This window comes from Neofelis nebulosa, chromosome 3 (assembly GCF_028018385.1).
Source record: "Neofelis nebulosa isolate mNeoNeb1 chromosome 3, mNeoNeb1.pri, whole genome shotgun sequence".
NCBI lineage: Eukaryota > Metazoa > Chordata > Mammalia > Carnivora > Felidae > Neofelis > Neofelis nebulosa.
Window position 1 is genome coordinate 75,848,225 of NC_080784.1, and position 25,972 is coordinate 75,874,196.

Below are 25,972 nucleotides of genomic sequence, written 5' to 3' on the forward strand. Positions count from 1 at the left end.
ACATCTGTATTCCAGGCAAGAAGAAGAGAAAAGGAAAGGGGCAATGAGGACACAGTCTAGCTATCTATCCCCCTTTGAAGGGACTTGCCTGGAAATCCCACCCAGTGAATTCTCATTGACAGCTGTTTGACCAGAACTTAGTCTCATTGCCACAAAACACAAGGAAAGCAGAGACTCTTTTAGCTAGGGACTCTGTTACTGAAGTATTGGGTAACTAACTAGTCACCTCTGCCCCCAGAGGCCATCACATGCTTCTGCTCCATACCCCAAGCGTAAGCTTCTGTTGACCACACACCGATGGTATAGAATTTAAGATGGGGCTACTTCCCCACAGGTGACACTGGTGATCTAAATTAGAGCCCAGAGGCTGGTTGCCCCCCTTCCTCATACAGATCCCACCTTATATTGTCCCTACTTTACTCCCTGTATTAAAGTCGTTGGGATATATATTGTTCTCTTTGCTGAAGAATAAGGACTGAGTTTTATAAAGTACTTGTCGTAGGCTTAATAGTGGCCACTCAAAGATATCAAGTCCTCAACTTGGGAACTTGTAAGTGTTACCTTATTTGGGAAAAGAGTCTTTGCAGGTTTGATTAAATTAGTGGTTTTGAGGGGCGCTGGGTGGCTCAGTCGGTTAAGCATCCAGCTTCAGCCCAGGTCATGATCTCATGGTTCGTGGGTTCAAGCATCACGTTGGGCTCTGTGCTGACAACTTGGAGCCTGGGGCCTGCTTCAGATTCTGTGTCTCCCTCTGTCTCTGCCCCTCCCAACTCGTTCTCTCTCTCTCTCAAAAAGAAACTTAAAGAACAATTAATGGTTTTGAGAAGAGATTACCCTGGACTATCTAAATAGATCCTAAACGCCATCAAAAGTGTAGTTCTGAGAGACACAGAGAGAAGAGGAAGAAATGTGACCACGAAGGCAGAGGTTAGAGCAGTACAACCAGAAGCCAAGAAACACCTGGAGTCACCAGGAAGAGGCAAGGACAGAGAGATGGTCCCCTGGAGCCTTCAGAGGGAGATGGCCCTGCCAGTGCTTTGATTTTGGACTTTTGGCCTCCAGAACTGGTAGAGAAAAAATTTCTGTTGTTGTAAGCCACCCAGTTTGTGATATTCTGTTATAACAGTGCCAGCAGGTAAATACGGTATTATACCAGCCTGGGGAAAATATTGAGTTAGAGGCACGTCTTATACTATATACACTAATGGATTGAAGAATTACAGTCTTGTAAATATTGAATTGTTGAAACACCAGTAGGAAATGGAAAATAAATCACATTTGTGAGAATACACTGATGTTCTTAGTTGAAGAAATGTAAAAAAGCCTCAGTGGGAAAAATCTACAAATTTAGACATATAAAACTGCAATAAAAATGACAAAACCAAAATATTTAAAATTTATGTGACAAAAGACTATAAAGCTAAAAAACATGTGAAGAATTCATTCAAATTATTACAACAACAGCCAGACCCTAGCACAAATGGAGGAAATACATGAATGTTCTCACAATGGAAAAGTCAGTGAATGAGCACGTGACATCATAATGAAATAGTTGCTTTTTATTGGATTGGGCTCTATGTTACACCCGTCAGAAACACCATCTCAAATCCCTATACAAATCCTGCAAAGTAGACGTTATTATTCCGGTTCCGTAGATGAGTGAACTGAGGTCCAGAGAGTGTGGACAAAGCTTAGGGAGATAGAATTTGAACTCAAGTCTGAGAAAACAATTACTGCAGGTAATCTTGTACTCATTTATTAAACTAGTATTTTATTTCTACTCTGTAGGACTAGGTACCGTGTTAGAACTGGGGTATGAAGGTGGATAAGATGCTTTCCTTTTTCTTCAGGGCCTGGACCCTAGAGAAGCAGGTAGACAGTGAACCTGCAATCAAAGACTATGGTCAGAGCTCATAGAGGAGAACCAAAGAAACCCCTGTTGGACATTCCCATTCGCATTAGGGCTGATTTTCAATGCTAACATCTAGCATTGCCAGATGGCCATTTCAATGCCAGAATGTGGTGCCAGCTCTGGAAAAGTCCTAACGGGGGCCAAAAAGATATTTATGCCTTTTGGCCTAGTAATTCACTCCTGGGAATTTGCCTTCATGAAATCATTCAAAAAAAAGAAAAAAGAACTATGATACTACAGGCTTATTGTAACGTTGAAAAACTAACAACAAGGGCCGCCTGGGTGGCTTAGGCAGTCAAGCACCTGACTCTTGATTTTGGCTCAGGTATGATCTCACGGTTGGTGGGATCGAGCCCCACTTCAGGCTCTGTGCTGACAGCATGGATCCTGCTTGGGATTCTCTCTCTGCCCCATCCCTCTCTCTCTTTCTCTCTCAAATAAATAAACTTTTAAAAAAAGTAAAAAATAACAATAGGAAGCTGAGAGGAAGCAAGAAGCATTTTGAGACACCCTTGGACAAAAGTTGGGCATGTGTAACCGATCGATAAGCAGGAGCTGGGATTCAAAGTTGAACAGCGCTGACAGAAACACTTTGAGCCTGAACCCCTTGAGCCCTGGTTCCCCCACCCCATTTCCTCTGTCTCTGAGTCACAGACTTAGTCCATCCTGAGCCCAGCATGTGTTTCTGCAACTTGCTTCCCTCAGACCTAGTCTGTACACACAGTCAAGACAGCCACCATGAGAGGAACATGTGTTTATAGAATATGGTAGATAAACACAGTGAAATATCAGTCAGCTACTTAAAAAAAATCAGGAAGGCTGTGTCAAAATATGGAAAAATGTTTCACAGCAGAAACAGCCTAGATGACCATGAGAGGAAAGATTAATGGCTTATGCCAGATCAACACAATGGAACATTGTGGTAGCTATTAAAAAAGTTGTAATTATGAAAAACCATGTAAGGACATGGAAAAAATTGTTGGATGTTGTGATAAGAAAAAAATTGCTGAATGCAGAATTATATATGTGAACAGACTATATAAAACGTTTCTCTGTCATTTCTATGATGTTATATAACTTCTTATAAAAATGGGATGTATACAAATAGAAAGCGATATGCAAAATTTTTTGTTATGGTGGAATGAGTGATTAAAACTTATTTCTCACTAGCATTATCTCAGTGGTTTTTCAGTGAGATGGACAAAGCTTTTAAAAGATAATAAAGCTGGGGCACCTGGCTGGCTCAGTCCATAAAGCATGCGACTCTTGATCTCAGGGTCATGAGTTCAGGCCCCACATTGGTATAGAGCTCACTTAAAAAAAAAAAGATAATAAGTTTCAAAATGAAGAGAACTCTTCCAAACCAGCAGAGAAGTAAATATTTCTTAGACATGTTCAAAGCCATTGTTCTAGGTTCTAGTGATAAAGGGTAAAGAAGCCAGGCTAGGTGTGGGCTCTCGAGTTGTTCACACTCTCTGTCCCCGTCTTTGTGGTAGATTGCCTGTAAAAATGAACCACCCACAATTTCTCCATTCCTACACATCTTACCCCCATCAGGATAGGTGAACTATTTTACCTCCCCTTAAGCCTGGATTGGCCCTATGACTTGCTTTGGCAACAAAATGTGGTGGAGGTCAGAGTATATGACTTTGGGACCTGGGCCTTATCCTCATAGAAGCCCACTCCATGTAAACAAATGCAACCGTCCTTCTAGAGAGAGGGTGCTGGCAAGAGAGGTGCTGGGGGAGAGAGGGTGCAGCTCAGCCGGCTGCCACTAAGATACGAGACATGTAAGCAAAGCTACCTTATAACTCCAGCTCCCAGTGGAGCCACCCAGAAGAGGCAAGCTCTGGACACTGAACCCTGCTCAGATCCCAGAATTGTAAGCACATAAATGTTTGTGGTTGTTTTCAATTACTAAGTTTTGGAGTGTTTTGTTACATGGCAATAGCTAGCTATAACAAATCTCACCTCTCTTGGCTTTGCATCTCCCTCTCCAGCACAAATCCTGGCACATTTGATGGATGGATTCAATCCATCCATCTCCATCATGGATGGAGAGAAGAAAAATAGAAATATTAATAGCTAAAACATACTGAGCACATTTTAAATCTTTTTTACATATTGACTCTGTTACTCCACATCATGATACAGTTGAAGAAATATCACACAGAGAAGATAACTAATTCAGCCCAGGTCATTCACAGCAACAGAGTTGGGTTTCAAACCCAGGCAGTCCAGAGCCCTTGTCCTCGACTATTTTGTTATACAACCTCTCAGAATAACCTGATGATGAAGATTAAGAAGGAGTCTAGGGGCACCTGGGTGGCTCAGTCTGTTAAGCATCCGACTTCGGCTCAGGTCATGATCTCACGGTTCGTGGGTTCAAGCCCCACGTTGGGCTCTGTGCTGACAGCTCGGAGCCTGCTTCACATTCTGTCTCCCTCTCTCTCTGCCCCTCCCCCACTCTCTCTCTCTTTCTCTCTCCTTCTCTCTGAAAAATAAATAAACACTTAAAAAAAAAAAAGGAGTCTAAATGCTGGCTCTTGACAAGCCCTTTCCTGAGTAAGTATAGAGAGAACTGGGACAGGATAATTACCAGGGGAGGGGCTATGGCTGAGGGGTGAGGGGTGTTCCTGGGGGTGGGGAGCCTGTGACCTGCTACCAGTGAGCCCTGATTCCAAGGCAGTTCTGTTCACACAGCGCCAGAGGAGGCCAGCCCCAACACACCTGCAGCCTCCTGGAAAACCTGCACTCAGATTTCTGGACATCAGGGGTTCTCATGGGCTTACTCGTGTAGATGTGACATAGTGGAAGATAGGGAAACCACTTTCACAGTGGCTTTGATTCTATATAAACACTATGCTGGGGATGCAGTGAGTCTCGAGAGGCCTAAGCCATCTAGCCCGGAAATTGGCAGAATAAGGCCCATGAGCTGAATCCAGCTGGCTGTATTTTTTTTTTTTTTAATTTTTTTTTTTTTCAACATTTTTTTATTTATTTTTGGGACAGAGAGAGACAGAGCATGAACGGGGGAGGGGCAGAGAGAGAGGGAGACACAGAATCGGAAACAGGCTCCAGGCTCCGAGCCATCAGCCCAGAGCCTGACGCGGGGCTCGAACTCACGGACCGCGAGATCGTGACCTGGCTGAAGTCGGACGCTTAACCGACTGCGCCACCCAGGCGCCCCAGCTGGCTGTATTTTTGAATACCTTGCAAGCAAATGGTGTTTTTCAGTGAATGAATGTTTTTTTTTCAATGAATGTTTTTCATTTTTTTTTTTTAACGTTTATTTATTTTTGAGACAGAGAGAGACAGAGCATGAACAGTGGAGGGGCAGAGAGAGAGGGAGACACAGAATCAGAAGCAGGCTCCAGGCTCTGAACCATCAGCCCAGAGCCCGACAGGGGGCTCGAACTCACGGACCGCGAGATCGTGACCTGAGCTGAAGTCGGACGCTTAACCCACTGAGCCACCCAGGCGCCCCAATGTTCTTCATTTTTTTAATGGTTGAAAAAATTGGTGTTTTTTTTTTCAGTGAATGTTTTTCAAGTTTTAAGGATTAAAAAAAAATCCAAAGAACAATTCTATTTTGTGACATGTGAAAACCATGACATTCACATTTTAGCGTCCATTGTTTATGTATTCGTATGGCTGCCTTCCTGCTGCAGTGACAGAGCTATAGAGGCTTTGTGACCCACAGACGAAAAAAATATTTACAAAGTGGCCTTTTATGGAAAATGTTTGCCAACCCTTGATCTAGAGTAGAGAATACTTCACATATTGATGTGATCTTAGGCAGCCTATTTTCTATATGATTATAAGTTGTTCAAAATATTATGGTATTGACAAGGTCTATGGATAGATAGGCTAAATATGAAATATCAGACTATTAGACACTTTTCCTAGTATTAGGTTGAGGATCTAAAGACAAGGGTCTAGACTGAGCTGGGATATTGTTGTGTGACCTTGGCCAGATTTTTCAAACTCCCTTAGCTTTTATGTCTCCTTCCTAAAATGATTAGGGGCAGGGCTAATATTCAGCTGTCTACAGAGGTGAAAGCAAACAAGTTGTTAAAAACAAAAAGGCTTCTGTGTCAGTGGGTGAATAACTGACCCCCTGGGTTCCTCTGTCTTGCTGGCTCTTCCCCCATATCCTCCACTGTCTCCCCAAGATTCAGCAACTAAAGGGTTAACATCTGGTGCTGCACACAGAGCTCTCCAAGATCCTGGGCCCTCCTTAATGTTGTTCAGGGCCTGTGCCTAATCGGTTGTTAAATATTTTAAATATCAGCCCTCTCAAAGTACCCCATGCTAGCCTACCAGTAGGATGCATCCATTTTTTCCTAAAACATATTTTCAATCCTTGGGCTTAAAATCTGTCTTCTGAAATAGTCATAATCTTAAAGCTCTGATCTTTTGTCAGAACCCAGTTCCCAAGCAAGCAATTAAAATGAAAAAACTCTTCCCAAAGTGAGTTATGGGAAGGCAGGCAAGAGTGTGACAATTCAGACTCCAGCCCCTTGGGTTTTGTACCACTCAGGGCAGGGAGGCTAAGAGGAAAGAGCTGACTAAGCCCACTGCCCAGAATCCTCTCCATTTGTTGCTCTAGATAACTCCCAAGTTAGTGCATCTTCCAGAATGTGCTTGCCTCCACCATAGGGATTCCCATAGGAACCAGGGTGAGAGAGACAAAAGTGGTCTTCATCAACACTGAGCATGGCCAGCTGCTGCCTGCCAGACTTGGGCACATCCCCACTGCATCACCACATTCAGCAGAGGCAAACAAGGAGCCACCTCTCCCACTGCAGTTCAAACCTGCTCAGGGACAGCAGCAGCCTTTCTCAGGAACTCAATTCCCACTCCTTTATGCAAACAACCCGCTTTTGTCTGACAGATGTCTTAGCAACTCCATGTTTTTAGGAACGGAGGTGAAACACTCCCCAGTGCTGTTGTAACCATCCTGGGTGGAAGAGGCCCAGAAGGAGCCAGGAGACCCGGGTTCAAATCCAGATTCTGACCCTTCAGCTGAGGAATTCACCCACTTGCAGAATAGGGTGAATGCTTATCCAGCCACCCCATGGGCCTGCCTTAAGGCTTCAAAGAGAGAAAGCAGGAGAAACTCTTACAAAGGTAGAGCGTTTGTGTTCTTGTTTGTCTTTCCTGTCCTCTTAGATTGCCATTTGGCTCCTTGGGAAGCAAGTGAGAGATGGTTAGGCCCTTTACTGGAAAAGGGGAAAGGGAGGGAAGAGGTTACCCATCTCCCACTCCCTTCTAAATGAGCAAACCCAGAGCTCTCTGGTGATCATCCGATGGAGGACAAGGCTGAAGCTGATAGCTCTTGCTTACTTTTTTTAATCTGTTTTTTAATTTGGTGGAAAAAAAAAGATGAATCATATTCAAAGGAATACAGATTAAAATTAGAATAAGAGGGGCGCCTGGGTGGCTCAGTCGGTTGAGCGTCCGACTTCAGCTCAGGTCACGATCTCGCGGTCCGTGAGTTCGAGCCCCGCGTCAGGCTCTGGGATGGCCCAGAGCCTGGAGCCTGCTTCCGATTCTGTGTCTCCCTCTCTCTCTGCCCCTCCCCCGTTCATGCTCTGTCTCTCTCTGTCTCAAAGATAAATAAATGTTAAAAAAAAATTTTTAAATTAGAATAAGATACAATCTTCCTCTTTCACTCATTCTTTCTCTGATGCTCTTGTTTTCTTTCTGTAGATTCAAGTTTGTCATCTGTATCAGTTGCCTTCTTTCTAAGGGCCTCCTTCTAACATTTCTTACAAGACGGGTCTAATGGCAACAAATTCCCCCCAATTTTCGTTTGTGGAGAAAGTCCTTATTTCTCCTGGCTCCTGAAGGCGAATTCCACAGAGTGCAGAATCCTAGGTTGGTAGTTTCTGTCTCTCAGCACTTTATTTCATCCTGCTGTCTTCTTGCATGGTATCTGAGGAGTCAGATGTCTCTCTTATTTTTGTTCTTCTGTAAGTAAGGTGCCTTTTCCTCTAGCTTCTTTCAGGATTTTTATCTTTCATTTTCTGTAGTTTAACAATGAAATGTCTAACTGTAGTTTTTGGTCGTTTTTCCTGCGTGGTGTTCTCTGAGCTTCCTGGATCTGACGTTAATTTGGGGAAATTTTTACTCATTAGTGTTTCAACTATTTATTTTGTTCCTTTCATTCTTTCTTCTCCTTCTGGAATTCCAATCACACGTTACACCTTTTACAATTGTCCCACAGTCCTTGGATATTCTGTTCTTCCCCACAACCCCCCACCCCCACCCCAGTCTTTGTTCTCTTTGCTTTTCAGTTTTGGAAGTTTCTATTATGATATCTTCAAGCTCAGGGAGTCTTTCCTCAGATGTCCAGTCTACCAATCAGCCCATCAAAGGCAGGCTTCATTTCTATTGTAGCAGTTTTTTTGTTTTGTTGTTTTATCTCCGGCATTGCTTTTGTTCTGTTGCAGGATTTCCATCTCTCTGTCATATTACCCATCTGTTTGTTTGTTTGTTTTTTTTTAATTTATTTATTTTGGGAGCGAGAGAGGGCAAAGGAGGGAGGGGCAGAGAGAACGGGAGAGAGAAAATCCCAAGCAGGCTCAGTAGAGCCTGACATGGGGCTCCATCTCATGAACTTTGAGATCATGACCGGAACCAAAATCAAGAGACAGAACGCTTGGGGCGCCTGGGTGGCGCAGTCGGTTAAGCGTCCGACTTCAGCCAGGTCACGATCTCGCGGTCCGTGAGTTCGAGCCCCGCGTCAGGCTCTGGGCTGATGGCTCGGAGCCTGGAGCCTGTTTCCGATTCTGTGTCTCCCTCTCTCTCTGCCCCTCCCCTGTTCATGCTCTGTCTCTCTCTGTCCCAAAAATAAGTAAAAAACGTTGAAAAAAAAAAAAATTAAAAAAAAAAAAAGAGACAGAACGCTTAACTGACTGAGATACCCAGGCGCTCCTACCCATCTTTATTATTGCAGCCATGGGTGTATTAATTATAATTGTTTTAAATTCCCAGTCCGACAGTTTCAACACCTCTGTCATGTCTGAGTCTGGTTTCGATGTTTGCTCTGTCTCTTCCAATTTTGTTTTTACTATGTATTATACTTTCTTCTTGATCGTTGGGCATGGTAAGCTAGGTGAAAGGAGCCACTACAAATGGTCCTTTAGTTGTATGGTGATGAGGTGTGGAGGTGGGGGAAGCGCTCCATATTCCTGTGATTTGGTCTCAGCCTTTCAGTGAGCTCACAGCTCTGGAATGTGCTTCTCAGTTTTTCCCCCCTTAGGTGGGATGGGATGGCTACAGAGGGCTGGAGTTGGATATTTCCCTTCCCTCAGGTCAGTTAGGCTCTGATGAAACCCTTACCAGGTTAGGCTCTGCTTAACTAGTTTTCCCTGAGGACGGGCCTTGTTAAGAGCAGAGCTTTGGCATATTTCCTTTTTATTTTTAATTTTTTAAGTTTATTTATCTATTTTGAGAGAGAGAGAGAGCAGAGGAGGGGTAGGGAGAGACAGAATCCCAAGCAGGCTCTGCACTGTCAGCTCAGAGCCCAACACGGGGCTCAAACTCATGAACCATGAGATCATGACCTGAGCCAAAATCAAGAGTGAGACAACTTAACCAACTGAGCCACCCAGGAGCTCCAGCATATTTCAAAACAGTTTCTTTTTCTCTCCTCCTGCTCGGAGCACAAGAGGAATTTTTATTTTATTTTATTTTATTATTTTATTTTATTTTTATTTCATGTTATCTTATTTATTTTATTATTCTATTCTATTCTAGTCTATTCTATGCTATTCTATCCTATTCTATTTTTATTCATTGTGACAAAGTGGTAGAGCTCCAGGAGGTAAAAGTATAGAGGCTCACCATAACTGAGTCCCCTAGGGGTTTTTATCTCTCAGAACTCTCCACACTGAGCCTCCTGTGATCCTCTGCGTTGGCCTGCCAGTCTCTCCAAATTAAGGGGCAGCAGTCTGTCCTGTCGCTTCTCTTATGGACCTAAGATGAGTTGTTGATTTTTAAGTTTATTTAGCCTAGGACAGTAATTCTAAGCCTCTTAAAGGCTGGACTAGAACTGGAAGTGAATCTTGCTTCCGTCGTTTAACCAACTTTTCTTTACCGAGAAAAGTAGCTGTAATGTATCATATCCTGTGCTAGACACTGAATGGACTCCCTATTCTGGTTGTAAAGATGTGGAAACTGAGGTATGGAGAAGTTAAGTGTTTGGATGCCGGGGACCACGACATAAGTCTCAGGTAGTGGTTTTGAAACAGCATCCTCTTCTCTTTCTGATAGGTGAGTTTGATGAACCTAGACCAAAATCATGAAGAGTCTAAATAGAGGTTCCCAGGGGGTGTTCCCACAAACGCTAATCCTGCCAGATGCCGAAATAAAAAAAAAAAAAAGCACTCTATGGTTCTATGGTATGACCATAGAATTAAACTATAGAAGGGGGTGCCTGGGTGGTTCAGTCAGTTGAGCATCCGACTTCGGCTCATGTTATGATCTCGCGGTCCGTGAGTTCGAGCTCCGCATCGGGCTCTGTGCTGACAGCTCAGAGCCTGGAGCCTGCTTCGGATTCTGCGTCCCCTGCCTTCTCTGCCCCTCCCCACTTGTGCTCTGTCTCGCTCTGTCTCTCAAAAATAAATACATGTTAAAAAAATTTTTTAAATAAAATATAGAAGAATTCCATTATCTCACTGAGCTCCCTCCTGCCCTTTTCTAATTAATTCCCCAACCCCAGAGACCACCATTGCTCTGATTTCTATTGCACTGGGTTAGTTTTGCCTGTTCTTGAACATCATGTAAATAGGCTTATAGAAAAAGTACTCAGTTACATCCAGTCTTGTTCTCAAAGCTGCAACATTCACCCATGCTGTTGTCTGTCTATAAATAGTTCCTTTTTATTTCTAAGTAGTATTCCATTGTCTGACTATAGCCAATGTGTTTACCCATTCTCCTATTATTGATGGAGACTTTAAGTGTTGTGAATAAAGCTACTATGAACATTTTTGTAGAAGTCTTTTGGAGGATATATGCTTTTATTTTTCCTGGAAAATACCTAGAAGCAGCAATGCTCAATGATAGGGTAGTTTCATGTTAAACTTTATATAAAAAACAATGATAAAAACCTGTCAACTTGTTTTGCAAAGCAGTTTTACAGCTACTTTGAGACAGAGTTTGGCAGTTTCTTAGGAAGCGCTTGCTCAGTTTTGAGTCTGCAACCTTCCGCAAGCAAGGAGACGGGCTGCCCCTTCCCCGCGCTCTCTCACCACCGTGTGCGGGTTCTGGTCACTCTGTGTTCTTGCCAACACTTGGGATCCTTACTCCTTTAAGTAGAGCTTTTCTAGCAGGTGCAAGGTAGAACAAGGATCACTTTTCCTCCCCAGCTGCTAGCCTCATAGGCTTTGGGCTTCTCACAGCCTCCTGTCTTGGTCACCTTCTGGGTCCTCACCTCCAATCTCAACTCCTCCGAGCCACTGGAAGCCTTGCTCTGATATGTCACTCATTTGTGCAAAGAACTTCACTTCCCCACAGCCCTAGGAATATGGCCTGAAATCCTCTGCAAGTAAATAAATCAGGACTTTGCAGACCCTGAAAGTCTGGCCTTCGCCTGTCTTTCCAACCTTGTTTTCTTCATCCTCCTGATGTATACCATGCCCCTGCCAGACATTGCCACTGCTTCCTTTGCTTTTCCTGATGTCTTTCAGAGGCTTCAGTGGGGAGGTGGGGGTGGGGGGGGGAGGATTATGAACCTGAGGTCACTGCTCTTATTTCGTGGGTATAGTTGCTGCCAGCCCTCCTCCTCACCCTCTCCTCCTCCACTGGGTGTGAACTGTTATAATTTGGTTTCACAACTATTGTGAGGTGAACTTGGGGGCCAGAGTGCTGTTGGGTACTTTTGGAGGCGGGGTATTCGCAGCATAACAATTAGTGTCCCTCACCCCTTTGCCCTCACATCTCCTGCTCCTCCCACTTATCTGCCAGATCCATCCTGAGGTAGGAATTAGGAAGTGACACTCCCTGGCTGTGTGTGTGTGTGTGTGTGTGTGTGTGTGTGTGTTATTTTCAGCTCACAGCCACCATTTTCCATGCTGCCCGCCCTGCCCCCTTCCTATAGCTCTGGCTGGCCCAGACTTCTGTCTGGAAGCCGTGCACAGTGCGATAATGGAGATCCCTGCGTGCAGAGTGAGGAGTTTGGGCCGCTGGAAAGCAAAAGGGCAGTGATGGAGGTGGACCTCCGCTGGCTAGCCCTCAGGACCATGGGAATCCACCTTCTGGAAACCCCTTTCTCAGGCTGACTCCGAGGCCTCTCAGAATGGGGTCTGGCTCATACTGCTCTTGCTGGATCCAAGCCAGACTGCAAGGGCTGTCTTTCACCACCTGCCAGTTCCTGGTGCCTATGTTCCAGGCACCACAGCAGAACTGACGGGAGACCCCTGCTCCACCACACCCCACGTCCAAGCATTATTTATGGTGCTGTTCCTGAAAGCAGCAGGAGAGGTGTTCCCCCTACACTCGCAGGGACCTGGACTAGGATCTGAGGAGACAGCCTAAGCCGACGACACAGAAGGGTAAATGGAGCCACAGAGTCTAGTGTTTTCTTTCTTTTTTTTTTTTTCTTTTATTGAGTTTAGTGTTTTTGGTGCCAAGACCTATAACATAGGTCTTGGGTGATGGCTTTGAATCAGCATCCTCTCTTTCTCATAGGTAGGCTTGATACCTGGAACAGACTCATGAGACGGACTGGGGAAAAAAAGTATTCTAAAGTCAAATTTGGAAATCATTGCACACAAATTTAATTTATATTAAAGGCTCTCCGGGTGCCTGGGTGGCTCAGTCGGTTGAGTGTCCGACTTTGGCTCAGGTCATGATTTCGTGTGTTTTAGCCTCACGCCAGGCTCTGTGCTGACAAATCAGAGCCTGGAGCCTGCTTCGGATTCTGTCTGACTCTCCCCTGCTCGTGCCATGTCTCTCTCTCTATCCCTCTCAAAAATAAATAAACATTAAAAAATTTTTTTTAAGGCTCTGAGAAACTCTGAAGTCAAGAAAATGGTCCATCTCAGGTGTATTCACTTGCTAGGGTGGTAGTAACAAACTACCACCAACTAAGTGGCTTAAACCACAGGCATTTATTGTCTCACGGCTCTAGAGGCTGGAAGTAGGAGATCAAAGTGTCACAGGGTTGGTTCCTGCTGAGGACTGAGGGGGAGAATCTGTTCCAGGCCTCTCCCCCAGCTTTGGGTGTTTTCTGGCAATCCTTGGCATTCCTTGCTTTGTAGGAGCATCGCCCCAATCTCTGCCCTCATCTTCACAGGGTGTTTTCCCTGTGTCTCTGTATCCAAATTTCCTCTTTTCATGAGGACACCACTCATGTTGGGTTGGGGCCCAATACTTCAGTATGACCTCATCTTAACCTAATTACCTCTGCAACAAGCCTATTTCCACATAAGGTCACATTCTGAGGTTCTGAGGGTTAGAACTTCAACATGTGCATTGGAGGGGGTGGGGGCACAATCCAACCCACAACACCAGGATTTCCCACACACTCCCAGGCTGGAAAAACCAGCCCCGACGGCCCCCTTTGAAACTTCCCCAAACTTAGGTGTCACTGAAGGGTCTGTTACCCTTCTGGAATGTCCACTTTAAGCATCAGGGGCAAACTGAGGAGGAGCTCAGACTAGTGGAAGCTTCGAGAACCCAGTGAGGGAGCAGCCCCAGCCCCAGCCCAAATGAGAAAGAGAATCATTTGCTTGTGCCTTATCCCAGTGCCAGGTGCTATCAGGAGGCACCATGTCACAACACCTGCCCTCCAGATTGAAGAAAGAAAGATCACTCTCTTGATATTAAGCAGCCCCTGAGCATTCAGTTATAGTTAAGGGGGGAACTGAAGCTCTGAGACATGAAGAAATGTGTCATTTGTTTGGAACATGAATTTGACAGTGTCTGGTGGGGCTGAGGTACGGAAGTCACTGAGCAGTGAGCCGGCCCAGCCATTTGCTTGCCTGGCATGAGCATCTTGGCGGCCTTCCTCCCTCTTCCCCACACACTCTGGGGAAGTGATCAAGCCTTTCTTGGAGAAGAATGCCCTGTAAGAGCTTTCTCTTCCGATGATCCCAAAGAACAGAGGGGAAATAGAAGTCTTCCTGTTAAGATTTTATGCCCAGCTGGCCCTCAAGAAGTCACCGAAGCTGATATGAGCATCTTATTAACCAGAGGTTCATTCAAATGCCACAGTAGGGAGACTGTCCTGAGATATTATTGGCACAAAGAGTCACATTGAAAAGGACTAGAAGGGTGGCATTTAGATGAGCCCAGAGAATCAGCTAGGCCAGACAAGGAGGACGGAACTTCTGGTTTGAGAGACCAAAGTCTAAGAAAGAATATGCTTGAAATCTAAGGTATCATAGACAACTCAGAGCAGGAGAAAGTGTTCCACTTTCTGGAACACTTGAATGAACAAGTATTTCCTCAAAGCTTACAAAAAGCAGTTGTAGGACAAATTAAAGCAAGTACTACTTTTAGAGTAGGTGGTCAACAGTTCATTAGCTCTAGATGCAACACAAGCTGATATCATAAGTAGGTTTGAAGAGTGTAAATCATACACTCAGTCATGCAAATAAATTTAGCTAAGGGAGAGGTAGCTGGGATTCAAAATGTTCAACGGGAACTGGTCTAAAATTGCACAAACCAGCTTTGAGCCCAAAGCCCAGTGCAAATCCCTAATATTTACCAACACGGCTCTAGTTTTAAAAGAACCTTCTCCTTTTCTGCTCTCTTTTTTCTTCTTTATACTAGTAATCACTGTAGCATAATATAATGGAAAGAGGGTCACAGACTTAAGAATCAGAGGGTGTGTTAATTTCTGGTTCTGCTTCTCATGGGGATAAATTTAGGTGAATATATATATATACACACATATATACACACATATATACGTATATATACACACATATATACATGTATATATACGTGTGTATATATGTGTATATGTATATATATATATATATACACACATACACGCACATACACACACACACACACATATATATATATATATATATATATATATATATATTTCTACATCCAACATGGGGCTCAAACTCATGACCCCAAGATCAAAAGTCACATGCTCCTCCAGCTGAGCCAGCCAGGTGGCCCTAGGTGAATTATTGAACTTTGTTCTGCCCAAAAGGATAATGTCATCTAACTGGATTTTTCTGAATTATAAATTATCTTATCAGTGTGATAATTTGTGTCAAGTGATTGGCCTGTGGTAGATGCTCAATAAAACCAGCTCCTTCCCCCCCACCCCTCCTCAGGATTCTAGAGTAGAAATTAGGATTTCCTGGGGTGCCTGGGTGGCTCAGTCGGTCGGGCGTCCGACTTCAGCTCAGGTCATGATCTCATGGTCTGTAGGTTTGAGCCCTGCATAAGGCTCTGTGCTGACAGCTCAGAGCCTGGAGCCTTCTTCGGATTCTGTGTCTCCCTCTCTCTCTGCCCCTCCCCCACTCACGCTCTGTCTCTGAAAAATGAATAAACCTTAAAAAAAGTTAAAAAAAATAAAAAGAAATGAGGATTTCCTGAGGCAGGTTGGACGAAGCACAGGTGCTGGCTAGATGAAGTGACAGGGAAAGTTCATCTAAACTGACACCTTCGTCCCACTTTCTTGCTTCTTTTTTTTTCTTTCTTTCTTTCTTCCCCCCACACCCCACTTTCCTGCTTCTTATTGCCCTGATCTTGCTCCCTGTTTGAATGGGACCTTTTGAGGAGCTGGAGGCCAGGAGGCCCTCCTTGCCGCTCCCATCCCTCGAGGAGATGAGGACAGCGAACTGAGGCTACATTCCACTTGACTGAAGGGCCTGCCCAAATTCCAAACTTTTAAGAGAAGGAATTTGTAAATAAATTAACAGTTTGAACAAGTCCTTCTTCTCTCTCTCCTCACGTGTCAGCATATGCCACCCTTGTTAAAAAACAATCTTCTTTTGGGCCGCCTGGGGGGGTTCAGTTGGTTAAGTGTCCGACTTTGGCTCAGGTCATGATCTCACAGTTCATGGGTTCAAGCCCCGCGTTGGGCTCTGTGCTGAGAGCTCAGAGCCTGGAGCCTGCTTCAGATTCTGTGTCTCCCCTTCTCTCTGCCCCTATCCCTGCTCACACTCCCTCTCTCTCTCCCTCAAAATAAATAAACATTAAAAAATAAAATAAAATCTTCTTTTCTATTCGTATATTCTTTGAATGCATATTTATGTGCCCCACTCAGAAGACATTGGGGCACAAGGGAGATCCAGTGCTCACCGTTGTGGGACTCGAAGCCCAGTGAGAAGGAATAAAAATTAACATTTCCTATGTGAGAGGCTGTCTTTCCCTTAAACATTTAAGAATTTCTGAGACAGGGCAAGGGAACTGCCAAGATCTTACTTTATTCAGTGGGAGACAGCGATGGAGGGAAACAGGACATGGAAAAAGACAGAAATGAGAGCAGGTGGAGACTGGGAGTGAGAGGGAGAAAGGGACTGCTTTATGGCGAGGTGAGGGAGAGGAGCACAGGGTAATGGAGAGGTGAGGGAGCGGCCACTCTGAGGGGCAGGTGCCTCAGAACTGCCCATGTGCCTGCTGGACTCCACTCTGCAGGCTAAACATCTGGCTGAAGACAAATCAGATTTAGGCAGGAAAAGGCCAGGACCATTAGGGCCTGCGTGTGATTCTGTCCAGGAGTGCTGCCTGTGCACCTGCGTGTGCAGCCCCTAAAGGGAGCTATGTGGAGTCCCCTCTCTTCTGTTCCCCCATGGGGGTCACGGCCATTCTGCTCTTTTCTTTACCATCCCCAGGAGACATCTGTCCCAAGGCATCCTCCAAGATGATATTTTAAATGAAAAAGGGAGGGCAAGAAAGAATAGAAGTGGCCCAGAGCAGGCCAACTGATTTATCTCCTAGTCCCCCATGTCCTCCCTGAGCAGGCCAGCAGCCTGCCCCCATCCACCCATTTGGGGCCCTGGTAGCAGCGGGATCACATTTGCTATCATTTGCTATTTTATTTTATTTTATTTTATTTTATTTTTTTGAGGTGGGGGCAGAGAGAAAGAGAGAGGGAGAGAGAGAATCCCAGGCACGTTCTGTGCTGTCAGCACAGAGCCTGAGGCAGGGCTCGATCCCAGAAACCATGAGATCATGACCTGAACCAAGATCAAGAGTCCAATGGTTAACCAGTTAACCCAGGCGCCCCTCATTTGATATTTTAAATGCCCTAATGGGTGGCTCAGTCGGTTGAGCGTTCGACTTCGGCTCAGGTCATGATCTCTCGCAGTCTGTGGGTTCAAGCCCCGCATCGAGCTCTGTGCTGACAGCTTGGAGTGTGGAGCCTGCTCAGATTCTGTGTCTCTCTCTGTCCCTCCGCTGCTCACACTCTCTCTCTCAAAATAAATAAATAAACATTTAAAAATGAAAAACAAATAATGCCCTAATGAACCATGTTTCTTTATCCTAGATGAGTGACACAACACCCCCTCTGTTAGGTGACATCTCCTGTTCCCCCAGCAACATGACAGCTGCTAGGTGACCACCTTGTCTGCTTTGCCTGGCACTGTCCTATTTTGAGCAAAGAAAGTGACATATCCCAGGAACCTCCTCAGGCCTGGGCCACCCTAAAGCTTCCTCAGGGCCACACTGACTTTGGGGGTTTTCTGTGGGCTCCTTTAAGCACCCATGGGGTCCCGGCCTCACACTGCCTTCACCTCTGAGGACTTGCCCAGCACTCGGTCACCACAGCAAAGAGGTCCCAGGGGACTGGGCTCCCTTCTCAGCTGGGTGTCTTCACTGGGGACTCTTCCATACCAGGCTCACGTGGCATCTCACATCACCCTCCCCACCAGCCTGAGAAGGCAAGAAGAGGAGGAAAATGAGTGACAAGCAAGGTGGATGTGAATTAAAACCCAGGTCTGGTGGGGTGCCTGGGTGGCTCAGTGGGATAAGTGCCTGACTCTTGATTTCCGCTCAGGTCATGATCTCACGGTTTGTGGGTTTGAGCCCCGTATGGGGCTCTGTGTTAACATCACAGAGACTGCTTGGGATTCTTTCTTTCTCCCTCTCTCTCTGCCCCTTCCCCTACTCATGCTCTAGTGCTCTCTCTCTCTCAATAAATAAATAAACTTAAAAAAGAAAAAAAGAAGAAGCCCAGCTCTGGCTACCGCCAGACCCCATTCTCTGAATAAGAAATAAATGTGTGCCAGGGGTGTGGTAGGAAGTTATTACACAATTGGAGAGTGAGTCCCTCCTAGGCCAATCCCTTCCACCCTCACACCTGCAGAGATTTAGAACCCGGTGGGGAGCGGGCAAATACATTCTTACAAAGCTCTCCAGGAGGTTCTGGCACATCCCCCACCCCCATCACCCCGCGGCCCACTGGGAAAGGCCTGGCTCTTCAAACCAGAAGGATGGAACAAGAACATCTTGAGCTTTTGCAAATGCACTGAAACTCTGAGATCTAAAAATCTCTCAGGGACACTGGTCCAGCTTCCATAGGATCATGATTCCTCATTTCAAATCCCTGTTCCCTGTAGGGGGTGGGGATCATGCTGGGAAGGTGACATGTTTCAAAGATGGCCATTGGTAACATTTTCAGAAACGCGATGCCTTACCGCCTGAATTTTCCTCTGGGCACAGCTGTAAGGGATTGGTTGCCCTCAAACATAAACCAAAACTGAGGCCTGTAAGAAATCCCCATGAGCCTTCGATGGCCAGAGTAAAAGGCTTAGTACCACCAACTAAGCAATATTTTTCTCATTCTCCTTGTGAATGCATCCGTGCTAATGTAGAAATTTTTATTTTATTTTATTTTATTTTATTTTATTTTATTTTATGTATTTAATTTGTCATCAGCAAAGGCTTAGGACATTGCTACATGGTTTAGAACCTCAGGCCACACTTTCCCAGGAACATCTCTTCATGTTTTTTAGCTGCAAGATAAACACATCTCTAGTCTATTCTAGAAATCCAGGCAAGTATTTCTTTAATATCATATAATTTCTTTTAATCATAAAACGGAGATGTCTCCAATCCTTTTTCTAATTCCAAGGAAGTGTTTTCTTGGGCTACTGGGAGGAGAAAAAGGAGATGTCTCTTGTTGGCTTGCTGTTGCCCTAAAGGGCTTTCTGCCATGACCCCCACCCCCCGCCCCCAGTAGCCATCAGTTCTCAATGGTCTCCTGGGTCATCTTTGGCTTCCAGACCCGGGCCTTTAACTCGAGTGTATTGAACTTGGTACTCTGTACCGAGCACCAGCCAAGGACCCTCCTGTGGAGATGTGTTCCTTGAGGTCTACCTGTTCCAGTCTCTTATTTGATATTAGATTTCTCAGGCTGGTCACAGCACCTGTCATTTGGTTGGCCCTCAGTTAGAGTGTTTTATTGCTGTACTTAACACTGTTCCACTTAACTTTCATCGTAATCCTGAGATGGGCATCTCTCCACCTAACAGGTGAGGCTCTGAAAGGTTCATTGACTCTCCCAGAGTCATGCAACCAGAAAGTGACATTGTGGCATCTCGATGAAGAACCAGCTTTAAGCTGGTTCCCCTTCTCCCATGACTCTTGCTTGCAAATGTCCTCACACAAAAAGCAGGCACTGGGTGCCCGCTGAGCTGAGTGACACAAAGACGTACGAGACACCAACAGAGTCCAAGAGGGACATAGAAAGGGATTGTCTAATCTGAGTGACAGTGAGCGTGGAGGCGTGTTCAGCTCCTGGGAGAAACACCCCAAAAGAGGGCTGGGTCACCTCTGCCTCAGTACAGGTCAGGTCAGGTTTCCCAGAGCAAATGACCCTTGAAACGGCTCCTAAAGGCTGAGAGGGATCTCCAGGCAGCTGGGGGAGGGAGGAGGCAGCTGGCCAGTTCCAGGCCGAGAGCGGTTTGGTGTGCCTGGAGACTGGGCTGGTGCCGTGGAGGGTGTAATGATGGAAACGGAAGTCCTTCTTCCCTTCACCTGCCCCCCCCCCCCCCCGCAACTTGCCTTCCCACAAGTATCTCTCCCTCCCCAGCTGTAGGAAGGGATTTTGCTAAAGTAGCTCTAAGCGGCACAATTGCAAGAATGAGGCACAGGAACATTTAGGGTAGAATCGGGAAGGATGGATTTTGCAGCTTTTCCCAAAGTGTAAATCTCTCTCCTCTCCGCGAGCGCCTCTGCGCTCAGCTCCAGGCAGAAGGCGAGTGCCGGACGTCCCAGGGCCCACCAGCTACCCTCTGAGATCCCTCCCATCTCTGCTCATTGCTTTGAGTCCGCAGGCAGTTGAGACGTCACTGGCGCCCCAGCTCTGAGCAGCACCCACTGCTCATCTTCCCACAGTGAGAGTGGTTTGAACGGATGGCAGGAAGGAGAGGCAGCGTGAAGGCAGTGCCTGTGTCTGGAAACCTCAGTCAAGTTCCCAGAGCACATCTGCTTCCGTTGGTACCGCACCACCTCCCCATCCGGCTGTGGGCCTGGCGTCGGAATGAGAACGGCTGTTGCAGAAATGCAGAGGCAGGAACTCAGTGCACCTCACGCTCTGGAAGCCGCTGAAGCTCTGACGTGGGTGGCCTCGGGCAAATTCCCCAGAGTCCAGGCCTGGCAAGAAGCTGAGAGATGTTTGGAGGCCACTGCTGTCCCTTCTTCCCCTTTTTCTCCATCCCCGTCCCCCTTCCCCACCTGCCCCTCTTTATAAAAGTACAAAATGGGGAAGGTTCACCCACAGCCTCTGAGTAAGTGTCCTTGCTCTTTGTATGTAGACCCATCCGATCCAGAATGTTCCGGCAATGGCATGCCCCAGGTTCAGAGACTGAAGGTGACGAAGCTCGGTGCTGGCAACCTCTTCATTGGTTTCAACCCACCCCCAAGCTGCCTCTGTCTGTGGCCGTCCTGGTGCCCCGAGAAGAGTCACAAGCCTCAGTAGCGTGAATAATTGGATGTCACAGGAGTAGTGATGTATGAGTCTCTTTGACCGGCTTGCTTTCTTGCACTAATGTGTCATTCACGGTTCCTAAGCCTGCTGCACTGTGGCTGAGCATGAATCAGACAGGAGGGGAGGTTTTCAGGGAGCCCCCGTGCCCTCTGAAATAGAGGCACCACCACTTCTGTGTTTTCAGGTGTGTGCCCGTCCCGTCGGGCCATGACAGGAACACCTGAAGCACAGGCTGACGTCCACAACGCCACACCTGTTGCAGTCCCAGGAGCCCAGGGTCGCAGACCCCCAGGCACTGTGCCCACTTTCTTGGTGACCTGTGAACCTGTAAATTAAAAAAAGGAAGAAAGGGCATGAGTCACTGCACTTTGAGGGAAGGGAAGGTAAACTCCTCTCCACTCCTTCCTCCCACCTCTGGTTCTCAAGGGCTAAACCGGTGCTCTCTGCAGAGCAGGATTTTCTTGGTGGAACTTGAACCCAGTTCCCCTTTCCGGCTGGCCCTGAGAGCACTCAGAAAACCAGATCTGCTGGTCCCGTTTGGGGCAGAGCCACGCCAATGGGATTTAGTTGGCAGAGCTGGGGTGTGCTGCTGCGGGCCCTGCTTCCTGAGGGCCACGGGGCTTCTGCCCTGCTCCATTTCAGAGCCGCCTTCCTCCGCCTCCCTCCCGGTCGTCTCAGCTCTGCCCGGCCCGGGGTTCGTGGCCTCTTGAGCGCAGCTGCCCAGGGCTCTCGCATCTAGAGAACCGTCCGCCCTTCCTCCCACCTGGGCTCTCAGCAAAAGGCCAGAGGGCACAAAGCCGATTTGAACTTGTACGGAATGAAGTGCTTTGGAGGCTGGGTTCCTCTTCCCGCTGTTCTGTGTTCTCTAGACCTTTGGCCAGTGTTTGATGAGGGATTTTAACAAACACCACCGCCCCCCCCCCCCCCTTCCTAGAGGCTGCAACCACAGAAAACGGATTCTGGGAAGAACTAGTCACAGAACATCACGCTTGAATTTCCTGTGTGCTCTCTCTATGGGTAGGAGACAGGAGGTGACCTGGCCTAACACTTTCACCGTGTAGACGAAAGTGAAGTCCGTGCCTTGTCTCTTGTCACATGGTGGCTTCTTGGAAAGACTAGAGCTGCCCCAAGTTGGCTGATGCTCAGCCACCCTTCCAGGCACTGTCAGCTCACCCTATCATATTTTCTTTAGGGCTGTGATCGTATTTCCATGATTATGTCCTGTCTGTCCTCTACCCACTCATCCACCAGCACATAAACTCCTTGGGCTTTGTTTGTCTCATCTCCATGACATCCCTATGTCTGGACAGTGACACACAGTAGGACCTCAATAAGTAGTTGTTAACTGACTGATGGGCTCAGAGTCCAGTGCCCTTTCTGTGCCTCTATCTGCCTTTAGTAGCCCTATGAACTGCAAGGAGACTCACTCAGGTAAGTAAAACGGCCCATCCTTTCTAGACCCTTTACTGAAGTGAACTGGGCTAGTAGCAAACTGGACAAATAAGGAGAACGGCGCTGTGACTCACCCTCTTCGCTCGTGCTTTGGCACCGGAGAGGTGACCTCACCCACCCCAAGTCAGGAAAAACTGCCGGATTACTCACCTGCCAGAGAGCTGGGAACCCGGCTGCCAGCCCTCCCCGAATGTGCACCGGGCAGCGCTGAGAAGGCAGGGAGGTGACAGGCCAGTGTGCGGAGCGGGACCCACGTGGGCGATGGCACACCTGTGCAGGGAAACGGGGCCTGACGGGTGCACGTATTCCAACACCTGGCCATTAGTGGTGGGTGCCCCGGGGAGAGGGTCAGCTCGGGGGCCAGTGTCCAGGGAGGGCAGCTCTTACTTTGCACCGTATAAATGTGTATAGCGTGAGTGTTTGAAGTAAAAAACCCAAAACAACAACAACAAAAAAGCTGATGTGAATCACTAAAAGTAAATAAATTCCCCCTGAGAATCCAAAATAGCTGTGCGGTCCCCTCCTCCTTTCTTACCCCCTTCTCCTCTCTTCCTATTCTACATGGGTCGCAGGCAGACCCCAGAACTCAAAAACCTGGCCTAAACCGCAGCAAAAGGGTTGAATTCAAAGACAGAGAAGAAGGTCTAGGTTTCAGATGTGTAGGCCTCTGAGGAATGAGGTCAAAGGTTTCATTGACCAACCGGCCAAATAGCTCCCTGGGTTCCATGGACACAAATTGCCCCTCCCACCCCAAGCAACCACCTTTTTTTTCTATTCACTTTCCCAGGCCTTCACTCCCTGGAGACACAGGCCTAGGTTTAGCATCTAAATGACCCGGCCCCCTCCTAGTGCAAACACTGCACTAACAATACCAGGATGGCACTTTGCAAACCCCCAGCTGCACTGAATCCCGCCCCCATGCACCCCACGGAGACCTCCTGAGGTCTACCTACAGCTCAGTGGAGTGAGGAGAAAAGGAGGAGAAGGAAAAGAAGTGGGATCAGCATAGGTGTCACAGCTGAACTTCTTTTGGTAAAAACAAAAACAAAAACAAAAAGCCAGGGGCTCTTGATCTCAGGGTCATGAATTCAAGCCCCACGTTGGGTGTAAAACCCAGTTAAACAAAAGCAAAACGGAATTTATGATGGTTTTCTTTTTAAAAAATCAGCTCCCCGGTACTTTTGAGATCTCCCTGAGAGGAGAGCCACAGGTCTCTGTCACTGTAACCACTCGGGACTGAAACACATCCCCAAGTCCTGTTTGCACTACAAGACTGAGACAGCTTAGACCTCCTTCAGGACAGGAGGGCTGCAGGAGCCAAGGGAGCGTCACTAATGTTGAAATGACATTACAGACCAATTTTCGGCACCATTTCTAAGCGTGGGGAGCTCGCTTGTGTCAGGAAGCTGGTTGTTGCCTGGGGTTTTCCTGGTCGGACAGATTCCACGGCCCTTTGAGGGGACCTGGCAGGGCATGGCCTGCTGCTGCTGCTTCTGGAAGCTGTGAGGGCTGAGGGGAAGGAGAGCAGAGGCTGCACCGGTTTTCAAGGTGGCCGCCTGGCAAGCGATCTGAAGTGGAGGGACAAAGAAGAGATTCAAAGGGAACAAATAAACCAAGGGGAGCTGTTGGGTGGGGGGCTGTGGGAGGAGGAGAATAAAGACCTGAAGGCAAGGACACCCCCAAACACTCGCCCAGAGAGCGGCTGAGCCTGAAAGTCCAGTTTGGTAAATGGGTGGGGAGGAAATGAGGGTTGCTCTTCAGTAAAGCGAATGGTGAAGTAAGCAGAAAGAAATTCCTCTCTCAGGCACTGAGACTTCCTCAGTGTGGCATCGTCAGGATGGTCTTCCTGACTTACAAGTCTGGTTTTTAGGTTTCAGTTTCAGGGGACAGGGAAGAAAGAGCCCCCCCTCATCATGGCCTGTGATCACAGGTACAAAGAGAAAGTGCCCCCCAAGTGCCAGGGAGCTGCTCCCGCCTGGGGCTGTGTGGGGAGAGGTGTCTGCTGTGTCCCCTCCCTCCTGAGAATGGGACAACCAGGGGAGGTCCGGATGGCCATTCCTAGGGTCTAGGTGGGGTGGAGACATGCCCTTCATCTTCTGGACAAAGCCGAAGTTTGCCCAGTGGCCTTCCTGGCTTCTGGAAAACAACTTTGCTGGTGCCGTTGGCTTTATAGGGCTGGGGGCCCGTATTCCATACGGGAGGCATCTCTCTGGCTCTTTTTGTTCACCCCAGTGAGAGCCTAGCCACTGGCTCCCAGATGACTCAGCTCTTCCCTGGACAGCCAGGGCCACGTGTTTACACACACTGGCACGAATGTGTGGTCTTCTAAAGTGCAGATTTCTTCCTGCAGCTCTCCTGCTTCCAATTCTTTGATTATTGTCCTCCGGGATACGATCCATGTGGCCCCACTGTACCTGGCTTTTACACTTCTTTGGTCTCCCTCACATATCCTTTCTTCCCGAAGCCTCACCTACGTGCTCCCCAGACCCACTACCTGGCCTCCTACCCTTGAACCTCTCACTCCAGAAACAGACACTCACAAGCCCCTGACCACGCCGTGTGGTTCTGATTCAGCCCTTTGCACGGGGTGCCCCTGCTCAGACACCTTTCACCTCCCGCCTTCCTGACAAAATTCTACCCCAACCTTCACCTCCTCTATGCTGCGAGAGTTACCCACCCATTCATTCTTCCCTGCCTCCAATGTCCTAGGTGAGGACTTGTTCTTTTTTGAAATTTATCTTTGTGCATTATAATGATTGTTTTCATGTCCCTTCCCCTACTGGGCAGTGACCCTAATGATTTCTCTAGGCTAGATCCTAGGACTGGGTCAGGCACACAGGGAAAGGAAAGAGGGAAGGGGGAGAGGAAGATACTACATTAGATGCGAAGTTTGAGGCCAAAAGCTTTTCAAAGGCAAAAATATCTGAGGTCAGAGGGGGCTCTAGAATAAGGCCGAGGTGGGGAGCCTGGATGGATCAGGCAGTTAAGCGTCTGACTCTTGGTTTTGGCTCAGGTCATGATCGCGTGGTTCGTGGATTTGAGCCCCGAGTCAGGCTCTGCCCTGGCAGCACAGAGCCTGTTTGGGATTCTCTCTCTCTCTCTCTCTCTCTCTCTCTCTCTCTCTCTGCTCCTCCTTGCTTGTACTTTCTCTCTCTCTCTTTCTGTCTCTCAAAATAAATAAATAAACTTAAAAAAGAAAAATAAGGCAAGAGAGACCCTTAATCTCAGGTCGTATATATGCAGGTCAGCAGCTGAGGATAAGACCTTCTTAATTTTTTAAATTTTAATTTTTTTTGAAGATTAATTTTTTTATTTAAAAATGTTTTTTAATGTTTATTCTTGAGAGAGACAGAGTGTGAGCGGGGGAGAGGCAGAGAGAAAAAGGGAGACACAGAATTCGAAGCAGGTTCCAGACTCTGAGCTATCAGCACAGAGCCCAATGCAGGGCTCGAACCCACAAACCTTGAGATCATGACCTGAGCTAAAGTCAGACGCTTAAGTGACTGAGCCACCCAGGCGCCCCTTGAAGAGTTTACTTTTAAGCAATCTCTACAACCATCATGGGGCTCAAGCTCACAACCCCCAGATCAAGAGTCGCATGATTTACTGACTAATCCAGCCAGGTGCCCCTAATTTTTATTATTATTTTTTTTAATGTTTATTTATTTATTTTGAGAGAGAGAGAGGGAGAG